The sequence below is a fragment of the Benincasa hispida genome, chromosome 2, assembly GCF_027475165.1.
Source record: "Benincasa hispida cultivar pf3 chromosome 2, pf3_genome.v1.1, whole genome shotgun sequence".
Taxonomy (NCBI): Eukaryota; Viridiplantae; Streptophyta; class Magnoliopsida; order Cucurbitales; family Cucurbitaceae; genus Benincasa; species Benincasa hispida.
The window spans coordinates 4112885-4130851 of record NC_143479.1 but is presented as its reverse complement, the minus strand read 5'-3'; the positions used below and the strand labels follow the sequence as shown (position 1 = coordinate 4130851).

General features: G+C 30.6%; 1 non-coding gene across 1 annotated transcript; it reads right to left on the bottom strand.

Moving 5' to 3' along the window:
* Positions 1 to 17467: 17467 nt before the first annotated feature.
* On the bottom strand, positions 17468 to 17574 carry LOC120072434 (small nucleolar RNA R71). The gene has a single exon (XR_005480493.1). It is a non-coding gene; the product is annotated as a small nucleolar RNA R71 (small nucleolar RNA).
* Between the last annotated feature and the right edge of the window lie 393 nt (positions 17575 to 17967).

The window sequence follows — 17967 nt, the reverse complement described above, 5'->3', positions numbered from 1 at the left end:
GTTTAATCTATTCCTAATTATATGAGTTAAAAGATATATAGAGTTGAAGTTAAACATTATAAATATATGATTCAACTTGTAAATCAAATTGATTTAAAATATTTCTCATGAGTTAAAATCTCTCTTTTTGTAATCTAATACTTTGAAAAGACAATATAAACACGCGAGTTACGTAATTTCTTTAATTTTCTACAATTGAATTATTGATAAATCAAATTAAAGATATTGATATTGATATTTATATATATTTTTTCCATGTCATGTTAGAAAGAAATTTCCAAGAAGGTATAATTTTGATGGGGAAAAATAATGCATATTGAGTTATGGACAAACTCAAACCAATTGTTTCTAAATTGAATTGATATTCCACCCTATTATTTGTCATGTCAAAAAAAAAAAAAAAAAGCTGCAAATTATTCTTATGAATTATGAATGTATAATCACACCTCAACAAAGAGAGAGAAAATTAATGAATGTATTGGCTCCTAAAGTTGGATATGGAAAAAAAAAAGTTCAATTAGAAGTAATTAAACTTTGAAAAGTGATTGACTTTAGTTTTAATTTTTTTTTATATATATATATATTAATATATGAATTTGATTGAAAACAACTCTTGTAATTAACTTATACCTAACGTACTTTATATCCTATCAAGTTATAATGTAGTGATCACTTCGAGTGATTTAAAAAAAAATGATGAAAATTTTACTAATTAATTTAATTAGCTCAAGTTTTAATAGACTAAATATTCGAAAAAAAATGTATATTAATAGATTAAAAAATTCGAAAAAAATATCAAAATGATGAAACGAACCAGAAATGAGAAATGAGAAATGAGATGTACTTTATTTTCAATATAACACCAAGAAATTTTTATAAGACTATATTAAATAGAGTGATGGATGGATCAAGATGTCTCTTCATTTGCATTTGATTAATTTACATGGAATTTTGTTCCCTAATTCCAACCTTCTTATAGAACAGAGAAAAAAAAATACTCTTAGATTTTTTTTTTTTAAAATTAAAAAAAAAAAAAAACAGCTGAAGATTCTCATTCAATGAAGAATATATTCTTGTTTACAAATTAGGAGCAATTTTTGGTTGGAATCATCATATCTTTCCATTTTCACCTAAAAATTTTGGGTGCTCAACCCTTTTTTTGTTTGGCTTATATCTATCAATCATCTTCTATTCTCTTTTCTTTTCCCTTTTTTTTTAAGAAATTATCACAAATTGTATATTTCACAGGGTTGTTTTCAAATATAATAAAATAACCAAAAAATTTATAAATGTAGCAAAATTTCACTTTCTATCCACGATAGACTACAACAGACCACTATCTGTGTCACAATAAACAGAGATATGTCTATCACAATCTATCACTAATAGATCACTGTGATATTTTACTATATTTATAAATATTTTCAGTAATTTTATCATTTAAAATAATTTCTAATATTAGTACTATTATCACAAATGAAATGTGATATTAAAATGAGTTTGAACCAATTTTATGTAGTTAAGATATTTCTATTTTCTGAAAGGAAAGGTATAGTATGTTTGAATTCTCATTGTTCTTGCAAAATAACATTGAATACTTTTACTTTTTTGAAAATTTACTAAATTACTAGTTAAATCAACGTCACTAAAATTTTCATTGATTGTAGTAATAGTGCATTTAAAATTACCTTTTTACAAAACGAAAAAATATTTATTTTTTAAACAAAATCAATTTTTGTATATGTAATTTGGAAAAATTAAGAATTTGAGATGTTTCTAGTATAGCTTCTAGAATGATTTTAGATCATTGAATTCTTTTCTATAAATCTTAATAAATTAAAAAAACACTTCAAAAGTTATATTAATTTAAAAGTATTGTAAAATTACGAGAACATTGATATCGATAAAATATAATATAATACAAATAAATAAATAAAAGAAAATCATGGAATTTGTCTTTGAATTTTTCTCCAACGTGATCTCTATAAAATCTACTAATGACCACTATTTATAGTAAATTTAATAATTAAGATGTGACATTACATCGAAATTAAGCGTGTAAAATTATAAGATAAACACATGAAATCATAAAGGATAACACATTTGTTATTTTAGGACACATGGGCATCTACTATATTGTAAAGAAAAAGAAAAGTATTTTAGAGTAATATATTGAAAATTTAAAAGAATTATGTAGTAAAAAAAAGAAAACATTATTTGTAAGTAATAAAACTACTTTTGAATATAGTACAACAAAAAACACTTGATATTTTTCTTTTTAATAAACATACATCACAAATAAGGGGTTGATGTTCAAACCATATGCCTAGTAGGATTGCAACAAAAAATTAAAAAATCGAAAAACCAAATTAATTCAAATTGGTCCAATAGTTTGGTTAGATTTTTTAGTATAAAATTAGACATATTGATTTGTATTTAGTGAAAACTAAAAAATATTGACTCGGATTGGTTTTTTATTAGAAAAATCAATCAAAACAAAATCGATCCAATAGTATATATATATCATTTGATACATATATATTTGTTATTTAGAAAAAGACTAATTATTATGGAGCATGTATTTTTTATTTATAAAAGTGCTAAGAAAAAACAAATGTGTGGAATTTCAATTTATATATATAAGAAAAAGAAATAGATTCAATTTTAATTTTAAATTAGCAAAAATGACCCATTCAAAACAAAGCGGCAATAAAAATTGGAAGAAAAAAGAAAATGTCAAAAAATTGAGAACCTTGGTTTTGTTTTTTTATTGGACATTAGTTTAGGTCTCTTTTTCTAAAACCGATTAGTTTAATTTGGTTCTTGGTTAGTTTCAAAACCGATAAAACCGAACAGATTATTACCCCTATCACCTACCATTGAATTAGTAGAAGTGCGTTTAATATAACTATTGAGTGATTTTAATATATTACAAACATTTTTTTTTCAAAAAATCTAAGTAGATAAAAAATTGGTTTAATTTTAAAACTATTTAAAGCAGAAATACTAATTGATAATCCAAATGATATAAAGTAATTAATAAAAAAATCTTAAAAAATTTATGAAGTAAGAAAACATTATAATTAAGCAAAAAAAAAAAAAAAAAATTAATAAAATCATTTAAAAATACAATGATAACAAATAAATTTATTCGTTGAAACAATTTTAGAAAGTGTAAGATTTAAAAATATTTTTATTAGAAGAAATTGTTAGTTAAAGTTCATTTCAACTTCATATTAGAGTCCTTTCAAAGAAAGAAAGAAAGAAAGAAAATAAAAAAAGAAAAAAAGAAAACCCCTCAATATAAGAGTTGTTGAATTCTATTTTCTTTTAAATAAAGAAATACAACACGGGAAAATATTTAGAGAGATGGAAAAAAACAGCTGAGGTGGTAATCATTTCGTTCTTTGTTTTATATTTTTAAAAATTAAACTTATTTCATCTTATTTTTTATAATGATTTGTATCTTTTCTAGATATAATAGTTGAATTCTTAACCAAATTTAAAAATATAAATAAATTTTTAAAAACTATTTTTTTAGTTTCAAAATTTAGACTTGATTTTTTTAACCATTAATAAAAAGTAGATAATAAATGAAGAAAATGGAAGATAAAAGTAATATTTATAGACTTAATTTTTAAAAATAAAATAGCTATCAAACATTACCTAAATAAATACAAAGGAGACCTTTGAGGCAAAGAGTGAGTTATTATAGTCCTAGATTATTATAGTTAGGTTATGATAGATTGTTTATCAATTTTTCTTTTTTTGCTAATTTATGTAAATAGTTTAGTATTTTTTATGTGTGAAAATTTTTCATATTTTTATTGATATTTTTATATTATTTTTTATTTTTAACATTTTAAAAATATATTTATCGACATGACATTTTATCAATAGTTCTAATCAACATTTTCATAAAATTGAGATATGAATCATTTCATCCTTGTGGACATTTTAAATCCTAGCAAAGATTCCCTTAATGAATGATCATGTTATTTATGTTTAAATATATATATATTTTTTAATTTGGAAAATTCAAAATAAGTTTGTTTGTACGTTTTTTTTATATAACAAATATGAGTATATACAAATTTGAATATTTTCTTTTAAAGAAAATTAAATTTTAGTCCCTGAATTTTTTACTGCTTTCAATATTTTTTACCATGTACTTTCATTCAAATAATAATTTAATTAGTTTATATGAGTTTAGTATGTAACGGTATAATTTCAATAACAATTTACAATATTTTTGTTTTAAAATTTAATCTTTATATGTTAAAACATATATCAATTTAATCCATATAATTTACGTACATATATTTAATATTGATATATTTAACTAAAATATAAAGAGTGTGTTTGGAATGTATTTTTAAGTGTTTTATTTAAAAAATAAGTCATTTAAAAAAAATTGACGTTTTTGACAACTACTCAAAATAATTTTTAAAGTATATTTTCAACTTTTTTTTTTTTTGTCAAAAATGTTTAAAAATGTTTTTTTTAAAATGTCTTTTTCTCAAGTTATTTCAAATAGGCCTTAAAGCATAACTCGAATATAGATGAAAGATAAATTATCTTAAGAAGAAAGGAGATGAAACGTGTCAATAAAAAAGAAAAAAAATCTTCGTGAATAGTCTCTCTATTAACATTTCCTCCATAAATGTTAGGACAAATTACAAAACCACCTCTAAAATATGATAGTAGTTGTAATTATACCTCTCAAACTTTATATTATAAAAAATGAGCCGCAAAATTTATACAAGTGTTAAAATTGAATTCTCAAACTTACATAATAATATAAAATTGTAACAATTGTATAAGTTTGAGGATTTAATTATTATCAATCAGGAAACCAATTATAACACTAGTCGAAGACTAAAATTTTACAATTGAAAGTTTGAGAGTATAATTGCAACTACTATCATATTTTAGAATAGATTTTGCAATTTATCTTAAAGTTTAAAAATATATATTTATATAGTGTCTTTCTTGCATTAAACTATCATTACTTTTTTTTTTTTAATTAAAAATTAACTTTGACAAAATAAATTTAAAATTCATTTGAAAGTACCTTGACTGAAATAAAATAAAGAAATTTAAGGCCCGATTGATAGGCAATCTGGAAATATAAATTTCAAAATAAGAAATTCAATAAAAATATATTTGTATTTCATGTTTTCAAATATGTGTTTGGTAATACATTCAGAAATTAAATTTCAATTTAAACAAATTTTTTTAAAATGTGATTGAAAATATATTTAGTTATTCATTAAATATTAGGTTGAACATGAACCAATTACTAATTAATTTCTAAACTTATTTTATGTCATAATTTTTATATAATTATTATTTTATAATATCATATGATATATATAATATATTAAATATTTTAAATTTAACAAAAATGATTAACTTTGTAACACGAAATAATATGATTGTTACTGTTTTTATCATTTTTAATATAATTCTATATTTTAAAATTTTGAATTTTGGATACATTGAAAACATAAAACGTTGTTTTTTAGAGTTTGCATTGTTTAGATCACAAAATTTAGAAATAGTTTTCAAAAATAAAATTCATGTTGACAATCAAATTCAATAAATTTGAAAACATAAAATAAAATCTTGAGTTTTTTTTTTTTTTGTTTTTTAAAAAAATTGTTTCTAAATTAAATAGATACTTAAATTTTAAAATTAGAAAAATAAAAATCGTGAGTACCAGTACAGACATCAAAGATGATATTTTGACTTAAAAAAAAAAAAAGGAATCAGCGTCAGTCCTATCTTCATCGAATTTGATGAAGAAAAGAAAGTAGTTATCTCTCAATTGTGTGTTAGTAATGGGAAATTGGTGAAGTGTGCCTTCCACTATCTTTTGTTGTGTCGGCCCTTTGCTCGACAATTCTATTTAACTTTCTCATTTCTTTATTGTATTTTTTCCCCTTTCCTTCATTTCTCTCTCCCACTAATCTTCTTCTTTCTCCATCTTTTCAATATCTTATCAATTTATAACGAAGATTGGTATAATCATAATCGAATTTAATTGACAAATCAATTATAATAGACCACAATTGAAAAATTAATTGGATTTTTATTTATTACATTTACTTAAAATTATAAATCTGTTACATTTATTGTTCACGTTATCGTTACCATTACATTTTAGGGTCAAACGACATCGGTAACAGAAAAGGTAATAGATTTTGTGGTTCTCATGTTGTAACAGTACCATAACCTTAACCGTAACCGTAACCATTATGTAATTTTCAAATCCAATCGGATGATCACCTTCCGTTTCTCTAACGAATTGTGCTTTTTTATTACAAATTTGAAAGCGGTCCTATATGTCAGTACGGGTACATAACATCAGTAAACAATACAAAAAATAATCAAATGAGACCCAATTTTCATATTATTATTGATTTATTATGTTTCGCTCGGGGTAAACGTGACCTATATTTAGTTAGTCTATCTTGACTTTTACTAATATGTTCAATAATATATAATATTATTATACATCAACCTAAAATTTCATTACTCTTATTTTATCTTAATGGTCAACACAAGTATATGTTGGCGCCCTGGCAGCTCTTTCTTTGTCCAGGGTCTCCTTTGGTCAGATGAATTTATTCGAGATGACCTGTAAGGAACTTGCATCGCGTGGTCCCAAGATGGATACACTTTGATTCCTATATTAGTGCATAGAGTATTTAGTTCAGCTAAGCACACATAATATTGTTCATCCTTTGAGGTGATGGATTGAAACTATTTATAGAGTCTATGGTCTGATATCAGCTTGGGACATGTCCCATATGGGTTCTAATAAGTGAATTTGACTCAGTTGTTACTGTTTTGGTAAAACGGAATGAGTTTGACTAAACTGACTCAAGAATCAAAGCCATAACTTCTCATTTCGGGATGCATAAACTCCCAAGATTTTGTTGGCCTTCGGTCCGGCCTGCCTGTGGGCCTAGGCCTTGCCTTGGATAATCCTCAATAATATAGTTTATTCCTTATTTTCTTTAAGAAGTTGTAGTTTATTCCCTATGACATTTGTTTTTGTTGTTCTAGCCTCTACTTTATTTAAGATTGTGCCTTTTTTAGTTCGGTCGGTCGATTCATCGATCAATCCTGTTGGAGACTTGGATGGGTAAACTTTTTCCCATCCATGTCGAGACGCCACTTTACTGCTCAAGAGTTTTCTCAAGTCGGTCCCTTCCAGTCAACTTGTGATTGTGTAAGAGGAACTCATTTTCATCCTTGCTGACACGGTCTTGTATGTTCTCTAGGATAAGACCAACTCAATGTTGCCTTCGCCTTCTCCTTTCCTTTCCTTGAGAACCGCACGAGCATTGGATCCATGACCCTCTTTCCTTTGCGATGGCAGGAAGTGACCTTGGCATGGCTTCCATCTTTACCATAAGCTAGGTCATTGTTGCCTAGAAGCCAAGAAGCATGTTGAAGGTCGGGTTGGCCCGACGCATCCTCGTTGGGTTCTTGAATGACTTACCGGCTCCTTGAAGCAATATTGTCGTTTGGTTGCATGTTAGGTGATGGTGTCTTGCCCCGTGGGGTTCAATTTTCCACCATTTGGTTCTTCTAGTTAAGATTTTTTTGCACGTGATCACCTCCTCTCCCACTGGGTCTTCCCATTCGAGTGTGGGCCTTCTTTCCATTTAGCAAAGTTAGGTATGATCAAGTTGAAGGAAGGGTGAAGTTATATAGTAGAGGTGGTAACATGACCTAAATCTTGAGTGAGTTGTGAACTCCTGCCTATGAGGGCGATCCTTTGATTTGTATGGGTTAGAGTGTCGAGATTGCCAACTCAAGAAGCCTACCATTTTGGGGATTCGTTTGATTGGGGAGCTGGGAACACAGTTACACAAGATGAAATTCACTCTTTCCCTATTGTCGGGGCAGGTAGATAAATTGCTCCCTTAAGGGCTGATTCCGGGGCTTGAACAATGTGGCGCCGCAACCTCTCATAGCTCAAGAGGGATTTGATCATAGTTGGACTATGATCTATTATTCATTAGAGGAATCAGTGGTACTTAAGGAGTTAAATGTAATTATAGGGACAAAATAGTAATTTTGGCCTAGCTGTACTTACAAGCAATTTGTGAAGGGTCATCGTACTATTGATTGGTTATATCCAATGGACATGAAAATATATCTATAGTGTGAAGATTGCAGCTGTCAGTCTTTAGTGGAGTGCCCGACAGTTAACAGATGGTGAATAATTTAGTTAAAAGTTTTAATTAATTATCCATGTAACGTTTGAGCTTCAAACTACAAGTCCATGAGGTCCCCTCGGTAGCTCAACGGGTTTAATGAGAATCAGATTTTGGATTAATTTGAATTGTTAAAATTAATTGAGGGAATTAATTATATATGATATAATTAATTTAATTTTAATTATATAAAATATAATTACTATAATGTATTTGATACATTATAATATTAAGTATTTATGAGAGGAAATAAATATTTGAATGTGATTCAAATATTAATTATATGATTTAGATTCATATAGTTAAATTTAATATAAATGTGATTTATATTATATTAAAAGTCATTAGTGGGAGAAGAATTGAAACTATAGGTTATATGTTATATGTGATATAACATATAGTTATATGTATAATAAGCTAGTTATTTTATATATATATATAATTATATTATATTAATTTAAATTAAATTTGTTTATTTAATTTGAATTAATGGGAGGGAAATAATTTCCTTCCCCTTTTTTTCTCTCCACCTACGTTTAATGTGGGTGGTTGATAGAAGTTCAAATTGTTCTCATTCTTAATCCTGCAACAAGAACGATTAAGTTGTGTGACTTCTCTGGAAGAAAAAATCTCTCTTCCTCTCAATTTTTCCCTCTAAATCCAAATAGACAGAGCCCATACCTCTTGGATTCTCTGCCAGAGAATCCTGAGGTCTCCACCTGGTGGTATCCAATTTGCCAATTTTTTGGTTTCTGTTTGTGAATTTCACATAGAAGAGATTCGTGAAGATTGCTTTCAAAGGTGAGGTTTACTGTAGCCTTTTATTTTTCACAAGCATGCTGTATGTTTTTCCTTTAAATGCATATTTTTTCTTCTTCTCTGTAAATTGTGATTCTATAAAGAATTGGAATTTTGGAGATTTGCTTCCGCTCAAAGATCCCTTCATTAGGGATCCTTCACAAAAAACATTATACATTATAATTTAGAATGATTAGGAAAGAATTGAAACTTACCTTTGAAGACAATTTTTCACGAGGTCCCTCCTTCCAGTCACGAATTCTTCGTCTAGATCTCGAACAAAAATATAGCAACCCAAATGGAAACCACTACAATAGAACCTCCTGTATTCACTATTAAAATTTAAGAATAAGTAGGAGTGGTGGGCTCTACTAAAATTTTGGGAAGAGGAACAGAGTTTTGAGAGAGGAAGAAGAAAACCTTTTTCTTCTCTGTGTTCTTATGAGTATATCTCAGAGAATTCACAGAGAGACCTTCTCTACTGTGAAGAAGACAAAGGAGTAAAAAATTGAACTGCCCCTTCACGTTTCACGATGGTTAGAGAGAAAAATTAGGGATAACTCCCTCAATTAATTTAATTAAAAAATAAATCAAATTTAATATATATAAATATATACATAGTTTTATTATATGTATATATAACTATATGTTATATCAAATATAACACATAATCTAGAGCTTTTATAATGTATCAAATACAATATAACCTATAGGTTTTTTATTTATTTTAGTCATTCATGGTATTTAATATAAATCACATTCGTATTAAATTTAATTGTATGAATCTCATCCATATAATTAATATTTGAATTCTATTCAAATATTTGTTTCATCTCAAGTAAACTTTACATTATAATGTATCAAATACATTATATTAATTATATCACATATAATTAATTTAAATCTATTATATCGTATATAATTAACTCTCTCAATTAATTTGAACAATTCAAATTAATCCAAAATTAATTATCAATAATCTCTGTTGAACTACAGAGAGGGCTTTATGAAGAAACCCTTTGAAGTGACCTTGAGCAGAAGCGGGATCATTCGAATTTCCTAAAATTTACAGAATTCATATTTTACAGTAAAACATACAAATTATGCATTTAAAACAATAAAATATAGCATGCTGGAAAAAAGAAGAGAAAAAGAGTTTAGAAGGCTTACCCTAGAAGAACCAATCTTCACGTAATTCCTTTTCTCTGTGTAAATCATGAACAAAATCCAAAAATGACCAATTGGATACCACCACTTAGAAACTTGAAACGCACTTTAAAAGTGCATTATTTGGGCTTGGAATTTAAGTAGTTTTATGTTTAATATGAGGTCTTTGATGCTTTTTGTGTTTGATTGTAGGAAATCGAGCAATGGGATCGGAACAAGATTTTTTTTAGGATTAATAACCGAAATACCCCAAGAAGGTAAAAACTTTAACATATAATGATCAAGGGTGAAAAGTGAAGAAAAGGTGAAGACTGAAGGCAGGGCAGCGTCAAGTGAGCGTTGCAATGTTGGAGACCCAAAAGGTTTTGAAAACAGTACAGCGTCACAATGCGACACTCCGAAAAATAAAGGTGTGTTAAGTATAAATCAGCGTCAGTATTGTATCGTTGGTTTGCAACATTGCAACACTGCAACTATTGCCTATATATGCAGTGCTGACCCGAAATTGAACTGAGAAGGCTTTTAGGGCTGATTTTGAGAGCTTCAATTGATATTGTAGCGAGGTCTCCCTAGGGAGAGTAATTCTGGACAAAGGTGGTATTTCGGAGCTTCAAAGGATTGAATATTTGAAGATTCGTTGGGTTACGATTCCGGATTCGAGGACGAGAGTCAAGAACTCGGCTTGCATATTCTTCCCTTTTTTATTTTCTGTTCCTTTGGTTTGGAAATTTCATGAATGGTGTATGTTTGTGTTGTAACCATGAATGACTGATTTGTATTTCTAGGGTTTTGATCTAGTTTTATGGATTGCTCAAACTAAATTGGTTATTTCTTTATATTTGATTTTAGCATAATTATTTTAGCATGCTTGTTCTTAATGCTTGCGAACAATTGGCCATTGTCTGAATGTTCTTTACTTAATGTCTTGGTTAAGAAAGAAGGTGTTAGGTTCGATCTAGCATGTTAAACTGTTAATCAAGTATGCACGAGAGTGATAGGAGATTAATAGAGATTGTTGATGGAGGAGCTTAATGCTATAACTAATCAAGCAATTGCAAGAGATTGAATTGATGGTTAATTATTAGAAAGGATTGAACTCGAGAGAAGATACCTTGATATAAGACTCCTATGTCTATATTTGCATGAAATCAATCTAAGGTCAAAATAATTAATTTGGTTAATCCATTCAACGAAATTATACCCTAGAACGTGTCTTAGTCTAGTTTCGCCCCAGTGTTATCTTTTATTTGTTTTTTAGGAGTAAATTAATTAGATTCTCATCACAGTCTGATCCCCTAAATAAAACTAGAAGGATCTTCAAATAGCTCAAAGAGTCAAACCAATTTCCCAGAGGACGATACTCAGTCTCCTAACCATTTTACTATATTATAACTTGATGCGTGTGTTTTCGCAAACACACGGACACCCAGGAGGTATGAGCTCAGGTCATTTTGGATTGAGAGGGAGGGATTGATGAGAGGAAGAGATGAGGTGCAGGGGAAAAACTTTTCTGTAAAATCACATAACTCACTTCTATATCCACCAACCCTTTTGTAGGAAGAAGACAAAGAAGAAATTTTGAAACTGTTTTTTCACTCACATAAAAAAAAAGTGGAGAGAAAAGAGGATGACCATTAATAAATTCAAAAAATAATTAAATTAATTAAATAATTTAATAAATACTTTAATATATATTAATATGATAACTACCTTATCATATAATATATATTAAACTATATGTTATATTTGTTATATCCTATAGTTTTAGTATTGTATCATATACAATATATCCTATAGTGTCTTTTTTTTTTTCCACTAATGACATATAATATAAATCACATTTACATTAAAATTTAACAATATGAATCCAATTCATATAATTAACATTTGAATCATATTCAAATATTTATTTCCTCTCATAAATAGTTAATATATAATGTATCAAATACGTTATAGTAATTATATCACATATAATTAAATTGAATTAATTATATCATATATAATTAATTCCCTCTATTAATTTGAACAATTCAAATCAATTCAAAAACTGATTCTCATTATTCTCATTAAGCTACCGAGTGGACCTCACGGATCTGTAACTTGAAGCTCAAACAGTACGTGAATAATTAATTAAACTCTTTAATTAAATTATTCACTATCTGTTAAATATTGGACACTCTATTAAAGACCGGAAACTGCACTCTTCACCCCTACATATATATTTCTGTGTTCATTTGATATAACTAATCAACAGTACGATGATCCTTTACAAATTGCTTGTAAGTACACCTGAGCCAAAATTACTGTTTTACCCCTGTAGTTACATCTAACTCTTTAAGTACCACTGATCTCTCTAATGAACAATAAATCATAGTCCAACTATGACCAAACCCCTTTCAGTCTAGGAGAGAATGTGGCGAAACATTGTTCAAGTCCTGGAATTAGCCCTTAAGGGAGCAATCTATCTACTTGCCCCGACATTGGGAAGGAGTGAATTCCTTCTTGTGTAGCTATCTTCCCAGCTCCCCAAAAGACGAATCCCCAAAATGGTAGACTTATTGTGTCGGGGATCTGGCTACTCTCACCCATACAAATCAAAAGACCGCCTTTATAGGCAGGAGTTCACAACTCACTCAAGATTCAGTTCATATTACCTAAGGTTATCCTGGTGAAATGTAAGTCTTTATTATGAACGATGTTATATAATGAGACTAAACATTTTGTTGTCCGGTCTTACATAAACTAATTTGTATAGAATATCTTCGCTCACATATCTCCACATGAATGATCAGAATCACATGAATGATCAGGATCAAATCATTTGTAGCACTTTACAACAATTGTAATATCTACAAAGTGGGTCATACTCGTAGTATCATCAAGATAAGGTATCCAGCCTTATCCTTTTACTACATACTATTTAGGTTATCACTTAAACATGATCGACCTATATGTCTCTACATACATGTTTAAGCTACAAGATAACCCTGGATGTTAGTTTATTGGTTTGTGGTTAATGCAACTTATTTTGAAATAAAACATCACATATTTTATTACATAGATAAAATGTTTGTACATTACAATTACAAACTATAAGACCCTACGAGATTTAGGATATCAACCCCAATACTTTATGGACATGTAGATTGAAGCTCCAATGGTACTTGGATAATTAATTAAATTACCCAACATCCATTAACTACCTGTCACTCTACTAAAAATCGACAGTTGCACTTTTCGCACTACAGATATATTTCTATGTCCATTGGATATAACCGGTTAATAGTGCGATGACCCTTTACAAATTGCTCGTAATTATAGTTGGGTCAAAATTACCATTCTGTCCCTGTAGTTACATATAACTCCTTAAGTACCACTGATCCTTCTAATGAACAATAAATCATAGTCCAACTAAGACCAAATCCTTCTCGGGCCAAGAGAGGGTGTGGCCACATTGTTTAAGCCCTTGAATTAGCCCTTAAGGGAGCAATTTATCTACTTACTCGACATCAGGGAAGGAGTGAATTCCGTCTTGTGTAGCTATGTTCCCAGCTCCTTAATCAGACGAATCCCTAAAATGGTAGGATTATTGAGTTGACGAACTGATTACTCTTATCCATACAAATCAAAGGACCGTCTTCATAGGCAGTAGTTCACAACTCACTCAGGATTTAGATCATGTCACCTATGGTCATCCTGGTGAAATGTAAGTCTCAATTATTAACGACATTATTTTATAAGACTAGTCATTTTGTGGTCCGATTTTATACTAACTTTTTTTATAGGATACCCCCGCTCACTTGTCTTTACATGAATGATCAGGACTAGATCATTTATAGCACTTTACAACACTTGTAATATTTACAAAGCAGGTCGTATCCGTAGTTTCACTAGGATAAGATACCCAACCTTATCCATTTACTACAGACTGTTTAGGTTATCATTTAAACATAATCTATCCATATTCTCTACATACATGTTTAAATTAAAGGAACTCTTATACCAGAGACAGTCAGCGGAAGCAATACCGTTCCAAAAACCATTGTGAAAGAACAAAACATTTACAAACATACAAGAATAGTTATGCATCATAGAGTAAATTACATCATGCTTTTCATTTAAAACCAAAGGGAATCAAGTGACATACCTTTGAAGAACTCTTCTTCAAGTATTCTCTCAATCTACACCAGTCACGTGTCCACGCAAACTCGATCCAATGCACGAATGCAACGAACTACCAGTGAATTCCACAAACTATTTGATCCTCGAAACCAATCAAGTAAAACTCGATCCTCAACCCTCAAACTGAAACACTCGACACTACCACTTAGTTGCCTTGGTATTCTTGGTGTGAGAATCCAAGAAGTGTGGGCTCTATGTGAATTTGGTAGAGGAAAGAAGGATGTATACAATCAAGTTAAGTGATCAAGTAAGTGGGAGAATGAGAAACCTTTATTGTATAAAGTTGGATACTCAATCGTCTAGCAAACGAGAAGCTATCGTCTAGTAACGAGAAGCTTGGTCGTTTACTCTCTCCAAGGTTATTGTATAGCTTTTCTTCACTCGATCGAATGTGATGCGATTATGAAAAAATGAAACATTTTCACTTTTATTCATTAGTTATTACAACTGATAGTAACTTCCCACTCAAACACGGTTAAAGGAGAAACAAATAACCAACCAAACAATTATCTCATAATTGTTTTATTATAAATAAATATATTAACTAATTTATCATATTATATTTATAAACTTTAGTTTTAATATCACAACATATGTAATATTTAAACCATAGTTCTTTTCTCCTTTTATGACATTTAATATAAATCATATTTATATTAATTCCTCCAATTAATGTATCTAATACATTAAATCAATTATATCACATAAATTGAATCTATTTAATTATATCATATATAATCAAATTCCTTCTTGTTAATTTAAACACTTCAAACTCCCCAAAAACTGATTCTCAACTTTAATCCATTGAGCTTCCCAGGGGACCTTATGGACTTGTAACTTGAAGCTGATAATGGGCAGAAATGCACGTTATCATAGTGCTAAGTTCTTAAACAATGTTGGCTTGTGTTGATAAAACATATTAAATTCCGTCCATTAAGCATCAATTTCATAATTTTGCGGTCGCATGCGTTCATCGCATTAGAACAGTTGATTTTTGTATTTTTTGTGCAGAATATATGATAACGCAAGGCGAAAATTGCGATCATAGGAAATCATTGGTTGAGCACAACATCAACGCAAGGCTTTGCGGTGATCGTGTTTGAAAATATTCGCCCGAGAAGGATTGCCGCAACTTGGTCAGCGCAACATGGTGGGCGCATCTGGGTGAAAGGTTAATTAATTGCGATGAGACAGAAAGCTAATGACAGTCGAATCCGAATTAAGTTGACAGTCTCAGGTACATTCAGCTTTTCAGTGACAAATATTCAGCGCATCAGTCAGGAATTAAAGCGGGCCCATCATTACAATCATGAGAGAGATGTCGGCTTCCCTCGAAAGGGCATCCTTCAGAAAAGGGGTTGATCAATTAATCAGTTCGCACGTCATTGTTCATAGTTTTCTTTCGTTATAAGGCAGACGCGAGAGAGGAGGTTATGTCGATAGATCATTCTAGTAAGCTTGGGAGAGCGCCGGAAGCTTCAAGGATAGAGAGAGGGCCGACACCTGCGGAAGCAGGAACATCTTTGGAACCGAATAGAGATTTACAGTGTAAAAGCCTCGGTCAATAAGGAAGTGTTACCAGGCTCTCTACCTTTAACTTCCATTGTTCTTTTGTACTCCACTCATTTATAAAAATGGAACTTCCTTCTCTATATTTGTTCACTATCTGTTATTTATGCATGAGTAGCTAAATCTGTTGAATGGGTTGAGAAGCATTTAGCTAGTACAACTAGGAAATCTTCATTCTATGCGATTATCTTGTATTATGTATGCTTCATTCGTCCATTAGAGATACTCGGAAGGGTAGTCTAAGGACAGGATCTAGGCTTGGGAAGGTCAGGTTAGAATCTAGGCTCGGGAGAGTCATATTAGAACGCATAATCAAGAGATAGGAGCTTAGGAATAAGCACTATTTGTTATCAATGCATCACATGCATCCTAGAGATAGGATATGATTGTATGCAGTCACTTTGCCTTTATGCATTTTGCATCATCACATAGGAAAAGAGTAGAGACTTAGGGATAAGCTCTATGGATACTTTTGCATTCAACACATGCATCCTAGACTTAGGAGCATCACATTTGCATTGGAAAATGACTTATTGTGCATGGTTGTACCATGATTGCATAGTTTGACGCATTTTCAAGTAACACTAGCTAAAGATCTTCTCAACTCATTCATCTGCATACTCAGTGTATCTATCACACAACCGACTTTTCTCAAATCCGTCGCATTTTTTTTTATTTTTCATCAACGCAATCAACAACAAACCAACAATTAATTGAGTTACCAGTCACCGCAAAGTTTTCATAAAAATTACCATTGCAATCTATTTTCACAAGTCCCTGAGTTCGACCCTGGACTTACCGAGAAACTCAGTGGAATTTACACTTGGATTCCGCTGAGGAAACTTGAGTGCACAACGCAATTTCATCACATATCATCCATAATTCACTTCATAAAAATCAAGCATCAAGTTTTTGGCGTCATTGCCGAGGACTTCGGCAAAATAGGATGCTAACAATAATTTTATTTCTTTGCAGACTCTCTATCTCTGGCGAATTACGACTCGGAGATTAAAAGAACGTTTAGACAGAGACTGAGAAACCGCCAATAGCAACCACAATCAGATAAAGAAGAGATGGTGGAGCAACCTGGAAACGGAGCACTAAATGATAACAATGTCATGGCGAATCCAATCTTGCTGGAAAATGATCGCAATAGATCCATTAGGGACTATGCATCGCCAAAGCTCTATGATTTCTCTACAGGAATCATGAGGCCTGCCCTCGACGGAAGCCAATTCGAAATGAAGCTGATGATGCTATAGATGATCCAGACTACAGAACAATTCGGAGGAAGGCGTGGCGAGGACCCACACGCCCACCTTCGAAGCTTTATTGAAATCTTCAATACTGTTGTGTTCCAAACATCTCTGCCGAAGAAGTTCGACTAACTTTGTTCCGATTTTCTCTCTGTGATCAGGCTAGGAATGGGCATATTCTCTCGAGCCGGGAGAGTCACTTTATAGGAACAGGTCGTGGAAAAGTTTATGAAGAAATACTTTCCACTTACTGAGAATGCCAGACTAAGGAAACTCATCACAAATTTTGAACAAGACATGGGCGAATTTCTCAGCGATTCCTGGGCGAGGTTTAAAAGGTTGGTCAAGGATTGTCCACACAATGGTTTGCTAGACTGCCTCCAAATGGAAATTTTTTATCATGGTTTGAATCCCGCTTCGCAGACCGCTGCCAATGCGGAAGCCGCTGGTGGTCTGCTTGATAAAACATATGACGAGGCGAAGAATGTCTTGGATCACATCTCCAAAAACCATGAAGATTGGAGGGAGATTGACCAGAGATTGAGAATCAAAGACAATGACGCAAGTAATGGTGCTATTGCTTCACTACAAAATCAGATGACCGCAATGATGAACTTAATCCAGGGAATTGCGATCAGCAGCCGAACACCGCAAAATGGGCAAATCAACGCAATCAGTCAAAACACCGCAGGGTGTGTGACTTGCGGTGATGGGCACGCGATGGAAGATTGCCCGTAAAATCCACAATTCGTTTACTTTGT